Raw genomic sequence first — 26,869 nt, 5'->3', positions numbered from 1 at the left:
AGAACACGTTTCTGGACTTAAAATCATAACATTTTATTAGAGGTTGGAGGAAACATTTCCCCTCCAATAATTTATGCCCTTGTTGACAACGAAAGTCTTCGAAGCAGTCATTGGAATCATTTGCCACAGTAAGGGACATTATATTGGTCAATGGGAAAAGTTGATGTCTATTCTATATCCAATCACTTCCTTAGCCTACTGAATTATATTTCTTTTTGTCCTAAAATGCACGGTCGCATTCACAGTCTTCTTGTTCCTGAAGTTGGCAAAACTTCCAAATGCAACTTTCAAGGAGGATGGATGATGATGATAAATCCTTGTGCAATATATTGCGACTTTGCCGACGTCGTCGTTGCAGATTGTGTTTGTAGCAACCCTCATTCCCGATATTCGGAATAACAATACCCTACTTCACCCCCTACTCTAGTTGCACTACGTCTTCTGCGATTGCCTGGGCTTTTGTTTATGATAAATTTAGACAAAGCGCTGGAAGTAACGTTGGATTTAGTAATACTATTGTGAAAGATAGGTAGTAAGATTTATATTAATTCAGAAAGTGCTCTTCAAAATTTAAAATAAAGCTTGAATTTGCAATAGTTAATATCTAAGTACATAATTAGATTTTTGGTCACTTGGATTCAAGGAGCACAACTAGTGTAACCGCCTAAAAAAAGGTGATTTCTGGGAATTTATATTAAAAAAACTACTTTATCAATCATTTCAAAATTTTAGGAATATATTTATACATGTTTTAAGAATACATAGTAAAATTTCTGCAGAAAACAATGAAATATTTTTTAAGTTATCGTCGATTTCCAACGGCGCGACAAAAAAAGGCCCTTCACTGCTGCAATGATTCCGGCCTTCTACGTGGATGAAATTAAAAAAAATCTCGTTAAACTAGATAATATTGTCTGTAAAATGAACTACGATAAAGAAAAAAATCTGACAAAATGACGGCGTTTTTTTTTAAAAAGTCGAATTTTACCCAAAATTTTGGTCGTTTTTGGACTGCCAAAATTCGATTTTTGATCCGATCAAAAAATCGATAGTTCATTTTACGCAGAAATATATACAGAACATGTAAAAAAATGATAGTGATCTGATCATTTGTTTTTGAGTAATCGCTGCAGCAAATTCGGAAAATGCTGTTTCGAGAAAAACGCGTTTAAAGATAAAATGATCGTTATACTATATACTATATATACTCTTTAAATGGCTGTGACTCAAAAACTATTTAAGATATCCATTTAAAATTTTGGTATGTTATTTTTAAAGGTATAACCTATCGAAATATGGAAAAATTGAAAATTCGATTTTCTGAAAATTTCACACTAGTTGTGCCCCTTAATGGTACGTGTATTTATTTGAGTGTCTTAGACTTTAGGTAACTGAATTAATTTTTAATTTTTTTTAATAGCTTGATTTTTTGGTGGGATGAATTTTTTGGTAATTTTGATTTATTAGTATGATGAATTTTTTGGTTCTCTTAATTCTTGGTTAGTTTTCTTAACTTTTTTGAAAACTTTTTGACAACATTTCTTGCAATTTTTCTGGTAACTTTTCTGACAACTTTTCTGGACACTTTTTTGCCAACTTTTTTGGATGCTAAGTTACTAGAATTTTTAATCAGTTGTATTTTTAATTAATTCTATCGAAAAAAATATGGTAATTTGGATTTATTATTAGTAATTTGGATATCTATTAATTTTGATAACCTGGACTGTAGAAATCCTTATATATTAGGTAAAATGTTTATTTTCAGAAAGACAGATACCTCGCATAAAGATCCTATCAATTAATTATTTCCCTCAGAGCTCCGATTATTTCTTTTGTTTATAACTCGTAGCACACTGCAGAAAGCGTTATTAGGTCTGACGCTTATTGAGACGAACAAATAGCGATGACAGACAGACAGGCAGACAGGCAGACAGAGAGATAGGCGACGTAATAAGGAATGAATTGCTATATTGACAAAGACTTCTCGAATGACGACACATCGAAACAACACAACACAACAATAGGCACAAGAACATAATAGATGTTTGTACTATGAATAGTACAGTGGGATTATAGCAGATTCCATAACAACATTTGTTAAAAGTTGTAACTAGGTGGTTCAAGATTGGCTTTTGTAGGTCTTACATGGGTTCAAATATAGGTCAAAGAATTTTAAAATTGTATTTGTCCATAATTTTTTCATTTTTATGAAATAACACTATAAAACGATTTCTATCAAACCAGTGTACGAATAAGGAATTTTGCACAGATACAGCAAGCTGTATAGTTTTCGAAGTTGAATTAAAACTAATAACATAATCTAAAAAAAAGCTCAAATTTAAGTTTGCCTGAAGGATCGTCATTTAAGTAATAGAAATAAACATTAGTGAGGAAAAATATCAGAATATTAGTGAAAACTTCATAAAATCTTACTTCCTAATTATTTCTGTTTCACAATGTTACAAAATCTTCTAATAGTCAATGTATACTTACTCAATTAAATAGATCTATTTAATGGTATCAGATGATGTAATTAATAATAAAAAATAAATCACACTCTTCATATATTTTATATATTACATTTAACTACAAACACTAAAATTAATAACTTGCAGCTCCTATCTCCAATTCATTTCCATTCGACGCGACTTTGTATACATAAACTAATATAATTTATTTTGCGCTCCAGCTAACTCCAGCTATATACTATTTAGTATTTTCTAGTTTAAAACCGTATCTTGTACACCCATAATGAATATATTACACAAATAGGATTCTGTTGCACGATGGTTTTAATCTAACATGAAAAACAAGAAAAAATGAGTGCCGAGGGTATAAAAACATTGAATGTTGTTTTAACGAATTCGCATTCATACCGCGGACGGCGAATCGTAATCCGGATAGAGAAATGTTCGTGTTTGCTTGTTAAAAACGCTGAAAAAATTAGGGAAAATATTTATTTATATATAGGACGATACGTTTAAGCCTCTCGTGTACGATCCAATAGATTATTAGGGTTTCGTAGTAACAAGATTGACAAAGAACATATATTTGTCGCACAAAACCAGATACAATTCAATTTGTGTTCTGGTGCTAATTATGAGTACACCAAGTACTTGTATGGCTTTATAATATTACACAATATTATAGATTATTAAATTCTGCCCAAATCTTCCAAATACACTATTCATTTTACGCTAATAGTTTAGAAATTACAAACCAAAATAAAGAAATACCTACCTACTCTTGTTTCATCCCTTTTGTATTTCCCTAGTACTAATTGAACAACTCAACGGATTAGTATTCACCACACAATTTTAATTTTCTGCTGTCGTTCATAGGCACACCGAGATGTTGTAGAGCAACTTGATGTTAGATAATATTGTTTGCTATTTAATTTTGTACAAATCCCTCGAACACCTCATTCATGTAGAAAATGTAAGGAAATCAATTTTAATTAACAGGCTTTAAATTCCAAGTATTAATTTTGAGGTCGAAGCTCTAGGTTTGAGAATGTTTTTGTCTGTGTTTCCAACAAATTACTAGAACGTTGCAATAATGGCTTTTGACATAAATATCAGTTACTTCAATTATGGCAGTGGCAGCGTGTTCTGACAGACGAGATTAATGACATCGGCAAATTAATTGCAGGGTTAATAACGCTCGGCGAAAATATTATATATATATATATATATATATATATAAAGGAAAATTATTACGTCATGTGAGAGATACGAGGATCATCTATACGTCTAATTACAAAAGCTGCACGTTGCCTAAATAATTACTACAATTATATCAAAGTATCGATTTGCAATCAGTTTTATTTATTGTCTATAATATTGAAACTACTCAATTGATATGAATGATGCATATTGCATATTTGTGCAATAATGCATAGTATTGTCTAGTAACATAATGCTCTGCAAGAACTAGATGTGCTCATAAATCCTCATTGAAACTGATCCAGAAATTTAGTAGTAAGATAATAGAAAAATAGGCAATTTATTTATTATATCTCTTAAAGTACTGAATTAGAAAAAATAGTATATTTTGCAAATTTTTACAAAATTAAATAGTCTATAATATTGTCTAACAACATGATGACCTGTGTCTACTCGATATGCTCATAAATCGACATTGAAACTAGAAATAAGGTAGTAAGATAACAGAAAAATGTGCATTTTATTTGTTTTATCTCTTGCACCTCTTGAATTACTAAATTAATGTTCATATTGCATTATTATTAAATTTTCTATTTTCACACTAAGATTAACTAATTATAAGTACTTTTTTTATTTACTCTTTATATTTTTTTTCTTTTGAATCCAATTTAATTGTTTTAGTTTTTAATTTTATGGCTAGGATTATAGCTAAAACAATTGGATGTAAATTAAATTTTTGAAAGAAATTCATGTTTTTCATTGATGTTAGCACAATTATCAGACTTTGTTAATATATATGTATATATATATATACATGTATATATATATGTATATATATATATATATATATATATATTATGGTGGTCCTTAGTATGGACATTTTCGAATTTCCTTGCTCCCAAGGGCTCAAATGGTCCCAAATTGATAAAAAACAATTCTCTGAAAGTTTTAGCACTTAATATTGTCTTTTAGGTAGTGCGCAATTCAATCAAAATTTTGTATGGAAATAGCATGCAAGTTCTAGTAATTTGCCTTAAGCCACGATGCCATGCCCCACTAGTTAATATTATTCGGGAAATTTGTGGAAAATTGAATAATCAACAATCTTATTGGATTTTAAATAATATATTTGGAAAATTTGGGCAAAATTAAATAGTCTGCCTAATCTTGTTTAATATTATGAAGGCCTACAACAACTTGGCATACTCATCTCTAAAAATAAGAGTATAAAAATGCATTCCAGTTTCTATTATTATCGATTAATTACAAACTATCGATTTACCACTGATAGTTATTTATCGATGCATTAGCCGCAATGCACATATGTCTTAATTACAAACCATTAATAGAGATTAGTGCTGGCGAAACTCCAGCTACAGCTAATGCTAACATATTCGGCTGTACAAATAATAAGAACGAATCCATTTTGATCCAGACCGGCTATAGCTTTTAGTATAAATTGATAATAATCGAGTACACATAGTGTCCTGAAGGACATGGACATGGTTATAGACTCAACAAACAAACAGTCGGACAGGCTGACTGATGCAGAAACAGGCAGACGAAGGGACGAAGTGACATGTTAACAAGGGAGAAAGGAATTTTGAGATGTCCAGGACAAGTATATATATATATATATATATATATATATATATATGTATATATATATATATATATACTAGGGTAGTCCTTAATATGGACATTTTCGAATTTCCTTGCTCCCATGGGCTCAAATGGTTCCAAATTGATAAAAAACAATTCTCTGAAAGTTTTAGCTCTTAATATTGTCTTTTAGATAGAGCTCAATTCAATCAAAGTTTTGTCGAAAGCGTCGAATTTTGAATAAAAAATGACACGAATTTTCACTTTTAATACATTTGTCGCTAAGTTATATCGAAAAAAATTTTTTTTTTAATTTTCAATTTTTTTTCCATGCTATTTCCATACGAAGTTTGATTCAATTGCCCACTATCTAAAAGTTAATATTAAGAGCTAAAACTTTCAGAGAATTATTTTTTATCAATTTGGAACCATTTGAGCCCTTGGGAGCAAGGAAATTCGATAATGTCCATATTAAGGACCACCCTAATATATACATATATACATATATTTATTGAAAAATTGCGGACACACAAAACCCACATCCCTTTTTTCTGAGGTATGCCAAAATGTTCAGAAACCTCCGAAACGTAAATATATGCAAAATCAAATTCAAAAGTCAAATTTTATTTTAGAAACTATCCTATAGCGCTCTGTCTATTACCACGAGAGAATTTTACGTGGTTTTCCTTCGCATTTTTCTCAAAGTGCACACGATGATTTAGCAGTTTTCCTCGGTAATGAGGGGTCGATGGAAATAGATGATGGAAAGCGGGATGGAAAAGATTGATTATTCAAATATCTTAACCCGAGGGAAAAAATAGTGGTGAAAAGTGTGAAAATTGAATGAAAATATTCCGCTGACGCCTTTTGTTTATACACGTCCATTTCGGAAATGTATAAAGGTTTTTTTAGCAGACGTTGCGCTATTTTGGATCAAGGAAAGGTGGATGTAAGGGATAATTTTATCACAAAATAAATGGTTTTATGGAATTTTTTAGTACACACAGTTACTGCAGGGTAAAAGATTACTTAACTGTTTGTTAGATAATTTAATTTTCAACAAATTTGATTAAACATTTTTACGAAATAATAAATAAATGTACTAATATTAAAAGTATATACGAATGATCAGTCACATTCATTGTGATTTTGAAGCACATCGAGTTGCTGTAGGGCTTTAAATTAGTTCCAAATATCTTTTCCGTCTAATTTCTAACCAAATTCTTAATTTACCTCCTCCAATACAAAAGTGGAGGCTCCTTCCCCGTAGAAGGAGGAGTCGTGGAATCGTTTTAAAAGATCTGCAGAAGTCACTCTATTATTCTGATAATGTACGAAAACCATTCCGAAGAGGCTCCTCAGTCTTTCCCATACACTTGACGAGATAATGGAAGTTTTCAAGTCCTACAGTCGCCCCCTTGGAGGAAAGGTTAAGGCGGAGCAGGCTGGAGGGGGAGAAATAAGGGATAATCTGCTTCATAATTTGCATAGGAATGAATTGTCTTAATCGCTGTGACAAATTATTAAATAAGTGTTGCAATTGACGTTTTAATTATTGGGTTCAAAATTTTATTTCGGGAGAACTGTTTGTACTAGGATGGTGGAATTTGGATGAAGTGTTTCTAGAAGTGTCTGCTTTACCTACAAGTACTAATATCGATGATATTTTCCTCGCAAAAACTATTTTTCATAACTTGTATACTCTCAACTAAATCTAACAAGGAGAAAACGAACACATTGAAATGTTATAGGCCTATGAAAAGTATTGTCTTTGGTATGTATTTTAATGCTGCTATAATAGAAGTATTTTTAAAATCGATATTTTCCTCAACAAAAATGTTATGAACTACATTTATTCTAAATTATTATGAATATTATATGAAAATTATTAGGATTGTTGAAGACTTTTTTGAAATTTTTTATATTTGGTTTAATAAATACTGGCCGGAATTTATTATATATTTATTATACTCGACCGATTTTTTTCACGCAAATGAGCTTTTATAAGTTAATTAAGAATTGCTTTATTTAATTAATTATTAACTCCCCGTAGGGTAAGTTAAAGTAATGGCAAAAAAGTCGAAAATGACAATTTTTATATATCTTTACGTTTCAATGTTTTCTGAACATTTTGGCATACCTTAGAAAAAATAAATGTATGCGTTTGTGTGTATGTGTGTGCGTGTGTGTGTGTTCGGATACAAATTTTTGTCGACGATTTTGGGAACACGTTTCAACCGATTTGAATGATTCAAAAAACATTAGAATTCTTTTGATAAGGAGACGTACTGATAAGTTTTTGGCAAGGGCAGATCTATCTTTTTTCGAAGAACCGTGTCAAAAACGGTGACTCAGTTTTTAAGAGCATGGAGCATCCGATTTTAATAATTCTTAAAAAAAAATTTTATTTGAATTGATAAAATGAAGAAATTATTAAATTTTTGAAAACACACATTTCCAAAATATTTCAAAATATAAAAAATTAACTTTTTTCATAAAATTCATTTTTTTTTAATTTTATAATTCTCGAGAATATTTCAAAATATAAAAAATTAACTTTTTTTCATAAAATTCAATTTTTTTTAAATTTTATAGTTCTCGAGAATCATTTTTTTTAAAAAAAAAATCTTTTTTGAAAAAAATAATTTTTCGTACGGAAGTTACCAATAATTTATCTTAAGGCACGTTGCCATACACCACTAGTCTAAATATTCCATTATTATAGTATAATACTTTCATTATAATATTTTATACAATTTTCCTCAACAATTTCCTCAATGTGTTTGGAGATTTTTTTCTCTGAATTTTTTATTAGAATTTTTGGATTCCGTATTTAATTATTATTAAGAAAATTATAAATAATTTTGAATATTATCAATCAAACTCTTCTACCATATACAGTTTTCACACTTTTCTGGTCAAAAGAGACGCATTTGATGTATTTAAACAATTTCTCCGCCGGCTTCGGAGCTTTTACACGTTTTCCAGAGTACATTATGCGAGCTTTCGGTCACCGTGTCGGTCGAGAGCTTTAGTGAGCTTTGTAGCAAATTCTATATATGTATTCTATATATTTTATGTATTCTAGCAAAGCTTTGTGTACACACAAGGTGTATACGTCGTCCAATCAATAAACTACTACTGTAGGAAAATATGGTACGAAAATGTCGCTTTACGGATTGTATGATTAAATTTGGAATAAATATTTGTCGGCGATATAGAAATATGAAATCTGTATAAAATTTTCTACGAAATGGCATATTTGGTATTTTTGTCAAACATAGTAAATGAATTCTGCAAAAAAATATCATAAAAAATTTCAATATATTAAAAAAGGTGATTTCTTTAATACCTTTTGGAGGTACAAGAAACGTAATTTTAATGTCTGGAAAATAAAATCTGTATAAATTTTTCTAAAAAATTTATTCGGTTTTTTAGATATTCCAAAAAGGACTACAAGCGCATCAGAACTATGGCAGTTTCCTCAGGTGCTAAATAAAAAGGTAAGGATTTTTAAGTTTTTTGTAATACCTGGGTTTAGACGATATAATTTTTTAAATTTTATAGTTGTATGTTTAATATTGCATGTGTATTGAACACACTGTCCAAAGAATTTCAGAAAATATATTAATATGTAATGCATAGGGTTATATCTGAGAGGTCTTGAAGTTTTAGAAAACTTTGATTAAAGTTTACATGATTTATAACGATTAAATGTACATGAAATCGTGTATTATCTAATCATATTATCCAATCGAATCCAATTCGAATTGCAATGATATTATCATAATAATATTATGATAATATAATTATCTATCGATGTCGGAATTCTTGTTCCATCAAATAGTACAATTCGAATTATTAATAATTAATGAAATCGATTTGTTTATTCGCATCTATCAGATTTGCCGCTAAATAATATGCGGTTGTAAATCATCATCGGCGTCAAAATAAACGGATAGGTTTCTAATTATAAATGAATTATTTCCGAAATGTATATCGGATTAATTTGGGACACATAATTGTTGGGAATGGATACATTAGATAATAAAATTTGTATCAAGTTGATTTACACTAGAGTTTTGAATTTAGATATAAACTTGGCTTGACAAAAGTGAAAAAGTTCTTATTGGCTACAAAGTATTTTTAGGAGTTTTATGGCTATAAAATCATTCGTAGTAGGAATTTTCTCCGCAAATTTTTGTGCATTTTGGAAAACCAATTTTAAGAGTATTTATTAGTTTTTTGTCATGGTCTGAAGTTCAAAAGGCATTGTACTCGTTGTGACACATGATTTTCCAGTATTTTGTTTCACATTTCAATCATTTGCCCCAGTTTTCCCACCTCGTTGCCAGCTGGGAAATGCTGTAAGTTCTATATTTGTTCTCACAAATGCAAGTGCTCGACTGTAGTTTGAATATTTAAAGAGAAGTCTCAGAAATATTCACATACGACATACTTGGAATCACACAGGCCTTTTGGATAAAACAGAATGTTCAAGGTGTTTTTAATTTTATAATACTTGTATTAATGTCATTTTTTATGAAATTATCTTGAAAAAAATGCAGTTCCAAAAAGCATTGGAAAACTTTGTCTACTGGCTTACACATGTGAAGTAAAAAAGTATATAGAGCCCACATAAAAAACAATTTCTACTGGAGACTTCAAAGATTTTACGAAATGACTAGACCTGCCTTCGCCAAAAACTAATCAGCACGTCTCCTTATCAATACGAATCGAATGTTTTTTGAATTATTCAAGTCGGTTGATCGGTGTTTCCGAAATCGTTGACGAAAATTTGTATCCGCACACACACACATACATCCATTTCTCTAAGATATGCCAAAATGTTCAAAAACCTTTGAAACGTAAAGGATATATAAAAATTTTCATTTTCGATTTTTTTGCGATTACTATAACTTATTCTACGGGAAGTTAATAAATTCAAATTTGTCTACTTGAAGTAGTAGTACTCTCCAAAACTTCTGAAATCCATCTGCAGCTACTGCTGCAGCTAAATATTTATTCCCGAATTGAAATTCTAGAAATCGGAGTAGTCCAACTTGATTTAAATATTTCACAAACGAAACAAAAGTTTATCGAAAAAACAAAGTCCAAAGTAAGGTGGAAAAGGAGAAAAACTTGCAGGTGGAAAGGCAGGAGAAAAGTCGCGCTTCTTTATATAAAATATGAAATTGCTTCGCGCATATTGATATTTTTAAAGTGCACTCACTCCTGCCAGTTTCTGCTGCCAACTCTGTCGGGAATTTATTTTGCATATTTATGGAAAAGTCTTATGTGTAAACTATTTGCCGTAAATCATGAAATGAATTTGCAAAATATGAAATATTTCTGCAGGAGAAAAAACGATTAAAATGGGTACACCACATCTTAATTTATGGTAAAACTTGTAATAAATAAAATTTGCATGTTTTGCTGCATATTTACAAAATTCCATGAAGGTTTCGTGAACAATTTCTCATTCCACATAATTTTCGGGCATGTATTTCCTTCTCAGTAATATTGTGACTATTAGTAAATTTTTTATACATATAAGTATTTTTTTAAACAAATTCATGAATTGGAAGTTAAAGTTTAAATACAAAAAAAATCACCATTAGTATTAAAGTAATAAACTAAAAAAGAGTAAGATTTCATAAATTATCTGTTTTATAGTATCATTCCAGATCGATTAAGTAAAAAATTAGTAATCAGTTTAAGTAAATTTTACGCATTTTTTTCTCCAAAAATTCAAGAGTTAAACCAGATTGAAACTATAGTTGACGTAGTTTACAATGAAGAAATACACTATTTGCACATATTTAATCTTGCAAAATTTAATCACCACTTTTCCCCATCATTACGAATCGAAACTATATATATATATACGTATATATATATATATATACATATATATATATCTATATATATATATATATATATATACTTATCACTAGTTTATTTCTATTAGTGCAGGAGAATAATAATAAGCTAGGAAGACTTTTATAAAATTAATTTATTCGGTAATCCACAACTATTTTTTATTACAAAAGCTCGCGTTTGGTCTCAAAAACCCGGAAACGATATTTTTTACCGGAACAAAAAGTTCTGCTTATAAGTTTCTCTTTATTTCCTCAATTGTTTCTTGTTAGAAAACAAAAGCTCACCTGCTGCAACAAACTTTTCTTTATTTCGCAATTTAATTCATAATCACTACATTTCTTTCGGGCTACTTTCCGAATACGAATTTTGTTTATGATAACTCTCTTGAAAATTGTTTTGCGGAATAGTTTACCAAAGAAACAAAGAAGTAGCTCACTTCCAAAGCTTCGATGAAATGTAATTATTAAAAGTGAGTTCCGCTCGTGATATTTAATAAGTTGTGTTTTCAAATGTTATTTGCACACGAGGAAAAGTAAATGGAATAATTAAATGCGAAAACTTACTTGTGGAAAGGGATAAAAGATTGCGTTTTGTAATTAAAAAGTTATTATAAAGTAGTCCGGGCTCGTGCACTTGCTTATTATATCTCTTGTAACTTTAGATAGGATGTCTGATGAAAATTGTGTTTTCGCGTATTTGCACAAAATTAAATAGTCTATCATACTTTCTAATATTTCAAAACCAAGATCTCGGTGTACTCAAATAGAATTCAAAAAAATATCATCTATTTCAACTATATCAATTAATTAAAATAATGCAGGACTTGGTGTAATAATCCCTTCTTCAGCATTGACTGAATATTCATAAAATCATAATTCCTTTATAAATTATTCATTCCAATCAGCGTTTTATTCAACCAAACACACACATTTGTTCTCGTATAAAAGAATTACGAGTGCTTTTGAATTTCCATTTTCCATCGTTTTACCTCCTCGTCATCGTCACCATCGTCATCATCGATGAATATTTGCAGATTCTTGTTGTCGATATCGTATTTGTCAAAACGGAAAATAATAAAGCTCCACCGGTGCCCCCCTGGCTCAGAATGTCATCATATGCCGTCGGGGATTCAATGACGTCTCTGTCAAATTTTCACGGCGGGGACACATGTGCAGATAGTGGGATAGCTGGGGGAAAAATGTGTCTTGGAACAAATTTTATCATGTTAATTTCTTTTTATTTCTTTCTTCATTTATTTATCTTAACTATGAAGAGATGACGCTAGTATGAATGATAGTGTGGTCTATATAAGACTACTAGGTACAGATTGTAATGTAGTTTATGGAGAATGACAAAAATGGTAATATAGAGAAGACCATAGATAAACGAAGACTAATTAGTCTTCTATATATTTAGACTATATATTAATATATAGAAGACTAATTTGTCTTCTTTGTCAATATATAGAGATCAAGAGATAGAGAGAAACCAAATGATAGGAGAGAGACTAAGAGATAGGAGAGAAACCAAGAGATAGAGAGAGAGACCAAGAGTTAGGAGATAGACCAAGAGATAGAGAGAGAGACCAAGATATAGGAGAGAGACCACGAGATAGGAGAAAGACCAAGAGATGAGAGATAGATCAAGAGATGAGAGATAGACCAAAAGATAGGAGAGAGACCAAGATATAGGAGAGAGACCAAGAGATAGGAGAGAGACCAAGAGATAGGAGAGAGACCAAGAGATAGGAGAGAGACCAAGAGATAGGAGAGAGACCAAGAGATAGGAGAGAGACCAAGAGATAGGAGAGAGACCAAGAGATGGAAGAGAAAACAAGAGATGGAAGAGATACTAAGAGATAGGAGAGAGATCAGAAAGTAGAGAACAAGAGATAGAGATCAATATTCCACTAATAATAAAGTTAATAAATCTATAAGATCAGTGTATTTCAACGGAGACGACCAGGTTTAATATTAATTTATTTATTTTATTTATTTGTTGATGTCTAATTTATTTCTAAGCTTATTTATACAATTGAGGCTCTTTTGTGACATTTAAACATTTAGATTATATTGTTATATTTACGCATGTCAATAACACTTGGCCTTTTTATGGCATTGACTAGACTAGAGAGTCATTCAATTCTGTTTATGCCATTTTTAGTCTCTTTTATGGCATTCAGTATAATTCGTGACAAATTAAGAGATTAGAGAATCTCTATGATGCTTAGTCTTGTTTCATTTAAGTGGTTATTTAAGCTTGTTCAGGTTTCATGAGGCTTATTTAATAATATTCTGGAATGTAGATTCGTTTATGAAATATAGTCAATGGCAATCTAGATTTGTCTACGGGATATTTAGGCTTGTTTATGGCATATTTTTGCATAAATTTGTGCTTGCTCACGGTTTTTCTAATTTGAAACTTAGAAAAATCTAAAAATGTTAACGGAATATTCAGGCTTGTTTATGGCATATTTTTGCATAAATTTGTGTTTGCTCACGGTTTTTCTAATTTGAAACTTACAAACATCCAAAAATTTCCTTATAAAACTTCGCCAACTATGTTAAAAGTTCTTATAAGAACTCGATGTAAAGATTTTTGGAAGTTTTAATGGTAATGATGTTTATTATAGTTGTTCTAGTTATTAATTTATTTAATTTTATAATTCATGCACATACATAATTCAATCGACTGTTTTCCTCCCGCTTGCTCTCCGTCTATTTCCTCTGCTTTAAGAAATGCTTTCGCCCGATATATTCGACGACGACGAAACATTTTCATCATCTTTCTCCGATGTAATTCAATAAGCTCTCGTCTCGTGAGTTATTTTCGGTGAATGACGTTAACACAATTCCTGTTTCATTGCTGCGATACATCTATCATGGGGGCTCTTTTATTCAAACCCGATACCCCCTTTAGGTGATAATTGGCACCGAGAGCCTCCGAGACGAAGACGAGGAGGTTGAGACTCATAAGGAAAAAAACGAATGAAATTGATCGGTTTGTCATACGATATGGTGGAGGATTACGGTGAAAGATGGTGGAAGATTTGAAAAAAAATACACATATAGAATAATCTTATTTTGATACTATATACATATTTTGTGTAGAGCTTTTAGCATTATTTTTATATACATATGCAACTAGAGTCAATATGTACAAACTTTGATTACTATTTACATCTATGCGTTTACTTTCCACTACTATATAAAATGCCTTTAACTAGAGTTGGTTAAATTATAGACTTCAAGGAGTAGTATATCATATTTACGAATTTGTAGTAACTGCGTCATATAGTGTTTTTTAAAAGTATAAGTTTGTCTAAAATACGCTGATACATTTGTTGTATTTTTGCCAACTTTTGTTAGCATTTTTTTTATACAGAATTGATGCAGGACATAAGGATCTTAAAAAATATTTTACATTATCTAATTTTGTGTATATTTGCCGTATATACCGTATATATTGGAGAAATAATAAATGAACACCAGTAATGATTAAGCTATTTATATCTATTTTATGCTCGATTTTAATACATACAAAGTTATTTAAGGGCATTAGATATTACATAATATTCTAGGTAACTTAATTTTGTACCAGTTATCAAAATATTTTATTCGAACGATTTAAAAGCTACGAGATAAATTCACATAAACTATATAAAATATACCGAGTTCTCAAACGGTTACATAACATTGGACTTTATCAAGAGGTTTAACAAATAAATCCATTAACCTGTAGCAAGTGAATTTATTAAACCTAATACGTAATTTATAATCATACAAGGTTGAATAAGGGTACATTCTGAATATACCCCCAATTTTATCGATTTCACCATGCAAACATGGCAATAATTACGCCTTCTCCACCTACATTTCTAAAACTAAATGTATGAATACGCGGAAAGTAGTCTCCAGTCTCCACCGCCTTCCTGAGGGGGCTCACTAGGGCGTCACTAACTCTCTACCGGATTTCCAGTTGCGCTTTTGGAAGCTTAAAACTGTTTTGTGCTCAGAAGTCGCTAGAATGAATGATTTTTTTATAGAAAAAGCGATTTTGCCACTCAGCCAACTCACTCGTGATCGGGCGTGTGTTTCTTACAGGATTACTGAGAGAAATATTGAATTTCTTTGACTCCGACAACAAATAGTCGTTTATTTTTTTTCGATTTAGATTTATAGGCTTAGAGAAAAAATTGAGAACAAAATAAAACAGATTGAGGTAATATATATATATATATATATATATATATATATATAATTAAAAAATAATAATTTTGCGACTGCAACTAAATAGGCCTTCTGTGTAGTTTGTTACAGCTCTAGATGTTACTTAATTCATATTATCAATATTTAACATCCAGGTATGCTTTTAAAATTTGTTAATACATATAATTATTAATTTTATTATTTGTTGTTATAGCAGAACCCATATGCATAAGTTTCAAGTTTGCAGAAAAATCGGTTCGTCCTGTGTAGCTCCTTGAAAGTGAGACTTCGGAATTTTAGTGATTTTTTTTTCATTATGTAGTTTACTACAAATCTTTTTAAATTAAAATTTTGCGAAAACTGTCCAATTTTATTGTTTTTTGATCTAGTAGACACTTTAAAGAAAGACTTCTTAAAATTGCAAGGTTGTAGTGGCAACGTTGCATCTTATGCAGCGCATCAAAATCTTTATTTAATTGAGAGATAAATTAGATTTTGTTAAATTAATCTAATTAGAAATAATGTCCCAGGAAAGGTCCGTGAGCTGAGTTAAATTTTAACCTGATTCAGTAATGATTAATTTTTAATCTCCACATAATTTAACAAAAAAAGAGTTTTATTCAAAATTTTATGGAATATTGTGTCAATTTTATTGTTTGTTGTTTTAAAACACTTTAGAAAATTGTGTAAATAATTTTGAGATTCAGTACAGACGATGCGTCCATAAAAACAAGGAGCTCTTTAAAATTCTAAATTAATGATTTATTTAATTGATTTTGTTCTTCAAGTACAATTTACATTAAGTCAATCAACAAAAGTAGCATTCAATTCGGATCTATGTCAATTTGTATATTTGTATACAGTACTCGACCGGGACTCGATCTGAGTACTTTCATATCTGCGAATCAAGCGCTTACCGATTCGGCTATGCTCGCCATAAAGGAATAATTGGTTGAAAATTCTGTAAAACCAGTTTATTGATTTTAGTACTATAAACTTCTATATTGCAAGCTAAGATTTTATACGACAAGCTAAACGTAAAAGTTACGAAAAAATTTTATTCGGACGAAAGATGCATAATAAAATGTATATAAATCGTTATATGTATTCATATAATTTTCACGAGTTTTTTTTTGAATTTTTCAGTTTTCTTTGAATTTTTCGGCTGCAACTCGCCTGTAAGCCACACCGTGTGAAAATCGAGGTTGCGATATATGGGAAAAGAATTTTGAAAGTTTCCTAACGATGTAATGAGTTAAAACTACAAGGTCGTAACACAAACAGCGCGCCTTTTATTTCTCTCAACTCCCAACACCTTTTTTTAAAATGCATTTTAATCAAATATTATCTCGTGCGTAAGTTTCTTCCGAGTACGGAACCCTAAAACAGTCTATTCCGATTTTTTTTTTGGAATACACTTTCGTATCCAATTGAAATTATCGATACGGAAGATTGATAAATTGGATATGAACCGAAGCGTGCTGGAGCTATCCGTTGCACACCACCTACTCCATTTCGCTTCATCAGATACTTTGCCGATGATACGATACAGGGACGATAATTTAATAGAAAAAACTGACTAATATATATAAGTTAATGTAATTAATTACGTGTAATTGGGTTAACTCGTTAGGTTTTGCGAAAACGTTGCTTGAAATGAACCATGTGCACTATTTATATTAGAGCAAGTGCAATCATATTTATATCCTATACTTTATCCAACCGGACTGACCGTTAGACCTTAATCCTGGTCTACACCTTTGGATGTATGTGAATGGTTTGTTCGGGATACTTCTACAAACTGAAGTAATCTATAATAATATATGTTATAATATCCTTCTGAAACTCAGTATATTCAAAATTTGCGATTGAACCATCGGAGGCATTCAAGTGCTTTTATCGTCAGTTGACTTGCGAATCATTAGTGCTTCTATCTTTTATATCTGTTGTAATATTCGAACTCTACTAGTAAAATTTATTATTTTTAATAATACCTGGCACTATATACTGATACTGACATTTATAATGACCTACAATAAATCGGTACACACTATCTTTGATAAGAATGATGAAGTCCAGAAAACTTTTCTAAATTAAAAACTTCAAAATAATGTCTTATATTATTTTCTAGTTCTAATATTATCTCGAACTATTTTATACTAGTTCTGCATGCCCAGATGCTATAAACTGTTTAATGATCTTGTAAAACATAATTCCAAAGGTATAGATTGAGGTCGAGAGATAGAGGTATGGAGTAGCCCTTAAACCTTAATCATATAGGTAGATACCGGAGGCCGTTTCGTGAAATCAGTTTATGTACTTGTCTCCCATAGTTCGAGTACTTAATGGTCCGATTTTGCTCCTCTTGTACCCCCTTGAACGCATCCTGGTGGATAGGGGATGGCGGAGCTTCTCAAACTGTAGATTTTGGGCAGAACTCTTAGGAGAAACAGAAGGTTTCATTTGTAGAACGCGCATCGTCTGGCTTAAATTTGTAAGATTATTGAAACAATTGGAACAATTGATGCATTTTCGACAAAATTTAGTTTCAAAGTGATAACACATTTATAGTAAGTCTAGTAAATTATCATCATTTTATATTACCAACAATTAACTTTTGAATGTACTTTTATGGACGCACTGTTTGCACTATAATACTGAAATTGCGATAGGTTATTTTTTGTCGTGCCTGTTAGATACAACAAAGTTTTCTTCTCAAAAAATTAAGTTAAAACGATTTTTGTCAAACTATACATATTGTATAAAAACACTAATCACTTTCACTAATTCTCTCTGTTAATGAATCATACAGGACTCCCAGGTTCTACTACCTTGAAATGTTATTTCTTCAAGAATCTATCTGCAACCGTGCAATTTCAATATGTTAAAATTTAAAATATCTATCATTATAAATAACACACAACAAACTCATAAGTTTGCTTACAAAAATGATAGTTTTATGGTCAGTTTAGCAATAAGCTCAACAAAATCTTTTTTTTTTCAATTTCTGGTCGTTCTCTTATCGTCCATCTCCGTTTGAGGGTGTCAGTGAATCCAAGTAAACCCATCCATGTGTTCCATACCTCTATTGTAATCCAAATCCTACAAATAGGCCATTGTCTATCCGATAATAGATTGTTCTCGTACGATAAACCCATCGGAGCGGCGAACTATCGCACGTGATCCGTTGAGCTTTTGAACGAAACAGGGACAGGGACTTGCAAAATTCAATATTTGATCTTAATTAGAAGATAAAAATAAAAATAAATTAATAAGTTTGGTAATTAATATTTTTAAGATATTAATTATGAGATATAAATTATATCATGCGTGTGTAATATTTCTAGTCTAATGATCCACCACTAGTTCCCTTCTACTTCCGCATTTTCTTGTTCTCGCTGCGACTAAATCTATTTCCCCGTGTAATTTTTCTTTCACACTTCGATACCTGGAAAATGGAAAATGGGAAATCGTGGAAGGAGATTCTTCGACAAAAGTCGGAAGATTTCAATGTTTCTCCATCTAAAGACAGGTTGACGTGCCATTTTTTATTCAGGTGGAAACGAGAAGAAGGGCAGAGGAGTGGAAGGAGGAAGTGTTTTCGTTTTATTGGCGCTTGAGATAAATTACTTCCTAAAAATTAAATTACACATTATTTACAAATACCAAATTGGAAATTGTTGGAGAGAATCTCTGAGAGAGGTATGAATTTTCTGGAAAAGATCACAGTGGAAGTGATTGCATTGTGAGATGATACTTGAAAGACACATGTAATATAATACTTGAAAGACCATAATTGGCAAATGGTATTTTGGAGATCACTATATTAGAGTAGTACCAGGATCACCTCTTTGGAGTCATCTGTATGAAGTTACTTTTATGAAAGCATGTTCATGAAATCATCACACTGGAAACATGTCTTCGTAATTATTACACATAAACCATCATACTGAAATCATGAGAGCGTGAGCTAATGCAAAAACGGTAGTAGACAAAACTAGACCAGTCCATGTGATAATGCTTCTTCAATTTTTTTCCACCACTTCAGATATCTCCAATAACAATCATTGTATCTCACCGGCGACATTTGTGTTAGTACTTCCAATACAATATAGTTGACCTACTCCTTGAAAAAATAGAAGCGATTGATTTTAACGACTAACGAGAGCAATTTGCTCCTCATTCTCTCCATGGATAAACTGTCGATTTTATTTTATGTCGCGAGTGTATATTATTTTTTTCCATTCCGTTCCAATCGATTCCAATAGAATTCGATTCGAATGTATCAAGTGGCATGTCAACGAATCATTCGGTCGGGAATAATAGTTGTTTTTACGGGACACGGGGGTGTTGGGGAGAGATTTTCATGACGCCACGACAGGTGAGATATGAAATTTTTGGGTCGTAGAAAAGTAATATATATATATATATATATATATATATATATATAATCGACATAATGTGATGTTAGAAGTTTAATGATTGCACCGTGTTTTTAACAGTGTTATGACTCTACTGTGATGTTTAAAGTGTTATGATTGTTTTGTGATAATTCTAATGCAATGATTTCATTGTGATGATTCCATTGTGATGGTTCCAAATGTGATGATGCCACATGCAATGATTCCAAATATGATCATTCCAAATGTGATCATTCCAAATGTGATCATTCCAAATGTGATCATTCCAAATGTGATCATTCCAAATGTGATCATTCCAAATGTGATCATTCCAAATGTGATCATTCCGAATGTGATTATCCTATTGTAATGATTCTATTGTAATGATACTAATTTGATGATACCAAATGCGATGATTCCAAATGTGTTGATTCCAAATGTGTTGATTCCAAATGTGTTGATTTCAAATGTGTTGATTTCAAATGTGTTGATTCCAAATGTGTTGATTCCAAATGTGTTGATTCCAATATGATTATTCCAATGTGATGATTTTAGTGTGGTAATTCCAATAGGATTATTCGAATGCTTATATTCTAATGCTATTATTCCAATGTGATGATTCCAACTCGATTATTCCAATGTGATAATACCAATACGATAATATTAAAGTGATGATACATATCTGTATTAATAATTTTTATTTATCTACTTTCTTTAGTTTTGATTTCACATTGCTAAAACTCAGTCAAAACTGTGATCAGCTGTTCTATTTTAGGAATTATACTTAAATTTTAAATTAATATTTATTTGTAAATATTTTTTCTTAAATTGTTTCTGCATCTAATTTTGTCTATATTCTAATTATTTTCGAAGGGTTAGTTGATGACACAGATATTGTATCCGAAACGTACAGAGTGGATATTGTAACTCAAAGAGGGAAAACAACTTTACTGATGAGCATACTGAATCTTAATTTATTTTGGGTTGTTTATTAATCACGTGATCAATTTTTAAAGATTTTTCAACCCCCTTTCGCTTGGTGGTAATATTTATAATTAATTCTTCTCCCCCACCCAATATCGATTTTTAAGGATTTTTGTATCCCCTTTTCTTGGTGATACGTCCAAAATATTTAAAATTTAGCACACTCTCCCACCCAACATCACATGTATATTTTCAGTATCTATGAATAATCGTAAACTATTTGGCAAATTTTGGCATTTTTGTTTTTTCTTTCATATAAAAAATAAATGCACGTGATATCCTACTGGATCCATCTCCCCCTCCATCACGTTACATTTCGAAAATGTTTATTAACCCTTCACCCTCCTTTAGAGTAAATGATTAATGGATGGATCCCAATGGCGCCTTATCTAATGATATAAATAATTTTATATATAATAAATTAATATCTATTCCCTATTTCCTATGTAATGACAAAGGCGTGACGTTATTTGATAATATTTAAGTTGTCATTTTCCTTATATTGGATGGACACAATTGAGTTCGAAAACTATTTAGATTAAACAGATGTGCTACTAAGTTTCATCACAGAACTGAAGTGTATATGTACATATGTGTGGGTGTGTATTTACATATATGTATGTATCTCCTGGAGTCCTCGTCCTCCTTTCGTCGGTGCATCACAGCCCACCCCTCATGTCAAATTCAGGAGGCAGATTATTCTCCCATACGCCGCCTTTGCTATGTATTTCGGAATAAATTCACGACGTTCGGTTACTCAATACGCCGAAACCGCCGTCATGTCCGCCCACCGACGGATACTTCCGATTCCGGCGCAAGGAAAAGCGGGAAAAGCGTTTCCGTATTGGGAAAAGTGGGATTTGTAATAGTTTATTCGGAATAAAGTATCGGTGGGTGGATTTGAAAATTTAGAGATAGCTTCTCTTGTGGGTATTTATTTGGCTATATTTGTTTTTGCGCGATGGTGAAATTCTTTTTACTCTTGCTTCACTTTGTTCCTTTTTTGCTCGTCGGTAGAGATCATTTCGATAACTAAAGTTGGAGCTTTGTATGGATAATCCGTTATCAATTTAAGGGTTTTACAATGTTGCTCAAACTTCAATAGTATATTTTCTGATGACCTTATAAAGTCACAGGGTCTGCTATAAAAATATTTCTGCCGAAGTTCAAATAGTTTTCAGTCCAATCATTTAAGCTTAAATTAGGTAACAATCTCGGAATTCGAGATACTCAGCTGTAAGTCTGTAAATACTGTATATGGACACCCTAAAAGTTGGTAAAGTGTATGTACTATATGTAGGTTTTAAGACAACTTTTAGGGTGTCAATATACAGTATTTACAGACTTACAGCTGGATATTTCGAATTCCGAGGTGAACTTACTGTAATGACTGGACTATTTCGAGAGAAATGCTTTAAAAGAATGCGAACTTTTGAAAATGGTTTTAAGCGATTATCTCAGAAACAGTAAAAGGTAGTTTAATTTTTTTTTCACTAACCTTTTGGTATTTTGAATATCTTTATTTGATCCATAGACAGCAAAAGCCTTATCTCAAAGCAATTACAGATTATTTAATTCCTATAAAATTATTGACAATTTTACTTACTTTAGGCAATTTTTCTGAATATTACAATATGAGTATTGAATAAATCTATTCATTTAGATTATGCCCAATAGTTGATGCATTTGTATTTGTGATCTATTTGAAATAGTGATTTCAATGTCCACCGAGTAGAGCTTCCATGTTGGGCATTAATATTGAATTTTAATATAGATCGATTGTTTTGAGAAATTATAATCAATATTAATAGTTTTAATTTAATTGGTTGACGCTGCCTTTACATAGAATTTTTTTATTGATTTTCTAGCACACATAGTTATGGTGTATTTACTCTTAGACAGTTTTACCGATAACTAAATTTCTGTTAAATGAATTTATAGGAAATTTTCTTAAATTTGAGTTTAAACTTAAAATTGCATTTCATAAAATGTTATATTGATTTATAAAATGATTAAATGAATTACTTGTTCTTTCTATTCTATTCATCGAAAGTTGCATTAAAAATAGTAAATATATATGCATGATTTATGCACGATATTATATAGATTGCAACTTTTAAACAAATATATTTATATTGATAATACATAGAGAACTTATATAGATTTTGCACTTTAGCTATCAGCTATAGCTGTAGTCTATTTTTCATGAAACTTGAAGTACATACATCAAGTCGCTGTAAGATCTAAATTTGTTAGATAATATATATTAAAAATTACTAAAATCTATATAAACTCTCTATATATTATTCATATAAATATATTTGTTTAAAAGTTGCAATCTATATAATAAATATATAATTCCCGATTATATAATAAAACTGTATAGCTTTATTTTCTGACTCTATACTCCACTTTTCTGACTCCACAATTTAATAACTATCTTATAAATTTCGTTCCAACTATGTAACGAAATATAAACCAGTCGTCCGCCACCACAATCCTTATCTAATAAAATTTATAGCACCGCCACTTTTTTCTATCTACCTCTAGAAAAGAACCATACTTATATACATTTGCCGGATGATTTAGTATCACAAAAGACTGTAAAAATCTTCATTCTGAGTCTTCCTCATCCGCCACCTCGTCCTGATCTTCCTTTCTTCCTTATCTTCGAAGCCATAAAATAATATGACAGAATTATAATAACAGTAAAAATGCGAGGACGCGAGGACACCCGAGGTCTTCCTATCAATATGCATTATAGCCTTTCATATATTTTTATGTATGCAAAAACCGCCATGGCGGTTCTTATCCTACGGGTACTTTTTTCCCAGGGCAATCTATTTGATTCTCTAGATAAAAGAAATCACGGGCTACGGCTAAGGCGGATCATAATTTACTATAAAGCTTTCTAGAGCACTCTTAGGTCATACCGAGGACTTTGAGATATTAAACAATATTGTGTTTTCATTATTTTTTTACAATTTTTTCTCAAATATTATTCATACTAATTGAATGGAATAAACTAGCAACAATAATTATTTTATAGAGACTTTCATATTCTAAGCCGAGTCTAAGGCATACTAACTTGCTATAGGGTTTCTTCTATGGGAAATTTTTATAAAATTGAATTTTGTACAAATTTGTCAAAAACACCATTTACATACAACAAAATGTTCAACATACAATCCATAAATAGTTGTCAATTTCGAGATATGAACAAAATCCAAAATCTGTTTTTTTTAAGTGAAACTTCTTTAGGCGCGGCTAGGGTGCAAATCTGTACAAATGCAACGGAAATGTTACGGCAGAACAAATCTTGATTTAATGAAAAATGTCTGAATCAGAAGAATATTTTACTCTGTCCTCTGTAAATAATTATAATGAAAATAATAAAATAAATGCAACTATAAATCTATTGAAGTTATTGAAATGGAAAATAGTTTTTAGACAAGACAGATATTACAGCTGTTCAAAGAATGAGATTATATTGCCAGCGAAAAAGTAAAAAAAATACAAGCAGTCAATGAATGTATTTTAATTTTGATTGCATGAAGTTCTTCAAACACAATTACGTAATGAGTGAAGTTGCAAAAACAATATTTGTTCAGGCATTGTTTAACATAATCTACTGTGTGAAAAAATATTATAGATTTTATTAATTAGCAATTACTTCATTTCTCTAATTAAGATTCATTTCTAAATGCTAATTACAATGACAAACTGATCATGTCATATTTGAAGTATGACTTTAATCACATTATTGTTTTTAAATATTGTACATATTTTTAATGCTAATATAAATATATAATTTATAATTTATCATTATATAAATGTGTATTATGGTTGACACTAATAAATGTGTGCATCACGACCATTTTCCATATTACTAATAAACATTATTCAAAATTGTTATATTATGTATTTATTTTTACTTAAATACCATCTTGTACAGTAACAAATAAGTTTTACTTCAATCGCGTGTGAAACTTACGCGCACACTTTTTTTTTGAGTTTTGGTCTGTTTTTTACTATTAGCAAATTCAGGATAATTGATCTTTTACCACTTCAACTAGTTTTAGACCAAACTGGTCACTAATGGGCACCATCAACAATCAATTACCTTTTTCTACTCTCCCGGGGTGGTCATGGTGGACCATCAAATAATTCCTTCCTTCCGTTTGATGTGTTCCGGTGTTTTCAGCAGGTACCCAAAAACCAATACAAACCCTAAAAATTGTTATCGAACCGTGTAACGTTCGAATTAAATATTAAAAAGGCAGCAAAAAGCGGCTGACGGTCGAATCCTTTCGCAAACTTTGCGGGATATAAAAATAGGGTAGGACATTTATTAGGTGATGCTCAAATGGAAAGGGGTAAAAATTCGTGGGTGAAAGATAAGGCTTTGGGATGGGCATTTTTTTTGTTTCTGGTCGTTTCAAATTTTAAATATTTTACACATAATATGAACCATGATGGAACCATGGAACTTGGTGCTTTGAAAGCCTATTTGAAATCAGAACATTGTTGCATGTATTTTGATTGTTTACAGACTGTTTCAATATTTCAAAACGTTGGTTTAATGAAGTTTATATATTTGACAAATTTGTACAAAATTTAATAAACTACAATATTTACTTACACAAAAAATTTCTACATCAACTTAATCCAATCCCAAATGATGTAGCTCAATATGAGCCACAAAATCGTAAATAAAAAAGTTATTTCAAATTAACACAATTTATTGCTCATTTTTTATTTCAAATCTTCTCATGGTACATTTTACTGCCAGGTCATATATATGTATATATAAATATATATATATATATATATATATATATATATATAATACGAGCACATAAATTTTTGCTCGCGTTTTCTCGAGAAAAACAGCCGAGGAAATGCCTGTGTTTTCCTGTATTAAATTACTCAGTGTGAAAAAGAAGTGCCTACTAACAGAATTATAAAATAACAATAACGCGAAATAAGAAATACAAACGTCTGTTGTGCGAAAAAAATGCGAAAAAGAATCTTCTTCAATTTCGTGTATCGTTTACATTTTCGCTCGTGGGTGTATGAAAATTTTATTCGAATAAGAAATCTGAGAAATATTAATAAATATTTTAGTACACGTTTCGAACAAAATCGTAGGAGACAAGAAATCTAAATCGATAAATGTGTTGAAATAAAATGTTTACTAACATAAAAACAATGCGTCAAAGAGGACATAAAATTCCTCGATTTCTAACGCTGTTTATAAATATTTCTGATTTTGTCTCGCTTTTTATGAGCATACCGAGTTACTGTAGGATATTTTGCTATTAGACAAACTTGTAGTTTATTTAATTTTATACATACTTTCCAAACACACCATTTATTTACCGCGAATGGTTAAAAAATTATGAAAGATTTTACCACTTACTGCATTTCTGCTTCACCAGGTGCATCGAATTTGATTCCTTCCTTACTTTATTGACAACTAGCATTTTAAAAATTATAAGCGTCCAAAAAAATATATGTACTTTTGCTGCGTCGGCAGTCAATTGCTCATTTGAATTTTACAGACTTTCAAAGTTTACTAAGTTGCTCCATATTCACATCACAATGGTTGAGTATTGATATACTATATAAAATATAAATCCCCAAATTCAGTTACCATCGTGATGTTTAAGTACACCGAGTCGCTATAGGGCTTCGAATTCCTCTCCGGCCTCTTTGTAGCAAAGGAGCCTTTAAGCCACTTCGGCTGCAAAGTTACGATAAGGCGTTTTGTTTTCTTAAAACACGATTAGAGAAGGCGTGCACTGATATCACACCTAAAGTCTTACGTCGACGTGGGAGTGAAAAGCAATTAAGAAAGGTTTAATGCTGTAGACGTGGAGCCAACGACGAAAGAATTGATACAAAGGACATTGATAGGGGTGATTAAAATTAGACCAACGAGCTTTTGCAATTATGGTACCTTATACAATTGTACATTATCGAATTTCATGTCTATGTCAAAATAAGGTTATACGGATATTCTGGTGCTCAATCCTGACAGCATAGACTTTCTGAGACTTCTAAATATTGAATGCCTCATTATCGCTCATTTATAAAAATAATCTCCAATCATTTCACTCTAATC

At 30.9% G+C, this 26,869-nt stretch overlaps 2 protein-coding genes across 2 annotated transcripts in view; one reads left to right on the top strand and one right to left on the bottom strand.

Moving 5' to 3' along the window:
• Positions 1 to 26,869, top strand: part of LOC113363596 (protoheme IX farnesyltransferase, mitochondrial) — a 269,846-nt gene that overhangs the window by 94,750 nt on the left and 148,227 nt on the right. Inside the window, exon 3 of the mRNA XM_026606090.1 lies at positions 8,706 to 8,770. The gene's annotated coding sequence lies outside the window, so the exon portion shown is untranslated. The remainder of the gene's footprint in view (positions 1 to 8,705; positions 8,771 to 26,869) is intronic.
• Positions 1 to 26,869, bottom strand: part of LOC113380808 (protein scabrous) — a 133,525-nt gene that overhangs the window by 92,590 nt on the left and 14,066 nt on the right. The gene's annotated exons all lie outside the window — the stretch shown is intronic.

Source organism: Ctenocephalides felis, unplaced genomic scaffold (assembly GCF_003426905.1).
Source record: "Ctenocephalides felis isolate EL2017-DRISC unplaced genomic scaffold, ASM342690v1 CF-g0.4_SCAFFOLD_00845, whole genome shotgun sequence".
Taxonomy (NCBI): Eukaryota; Metazoa; Arthropoda; class Insecta; order Siphonaptera; family Pulicidae; genus Ctenocephalides; species Ctenocephalides felis.
This window is presented reverse-complemented; position numbering and strand designations above follow the sequence as displayed.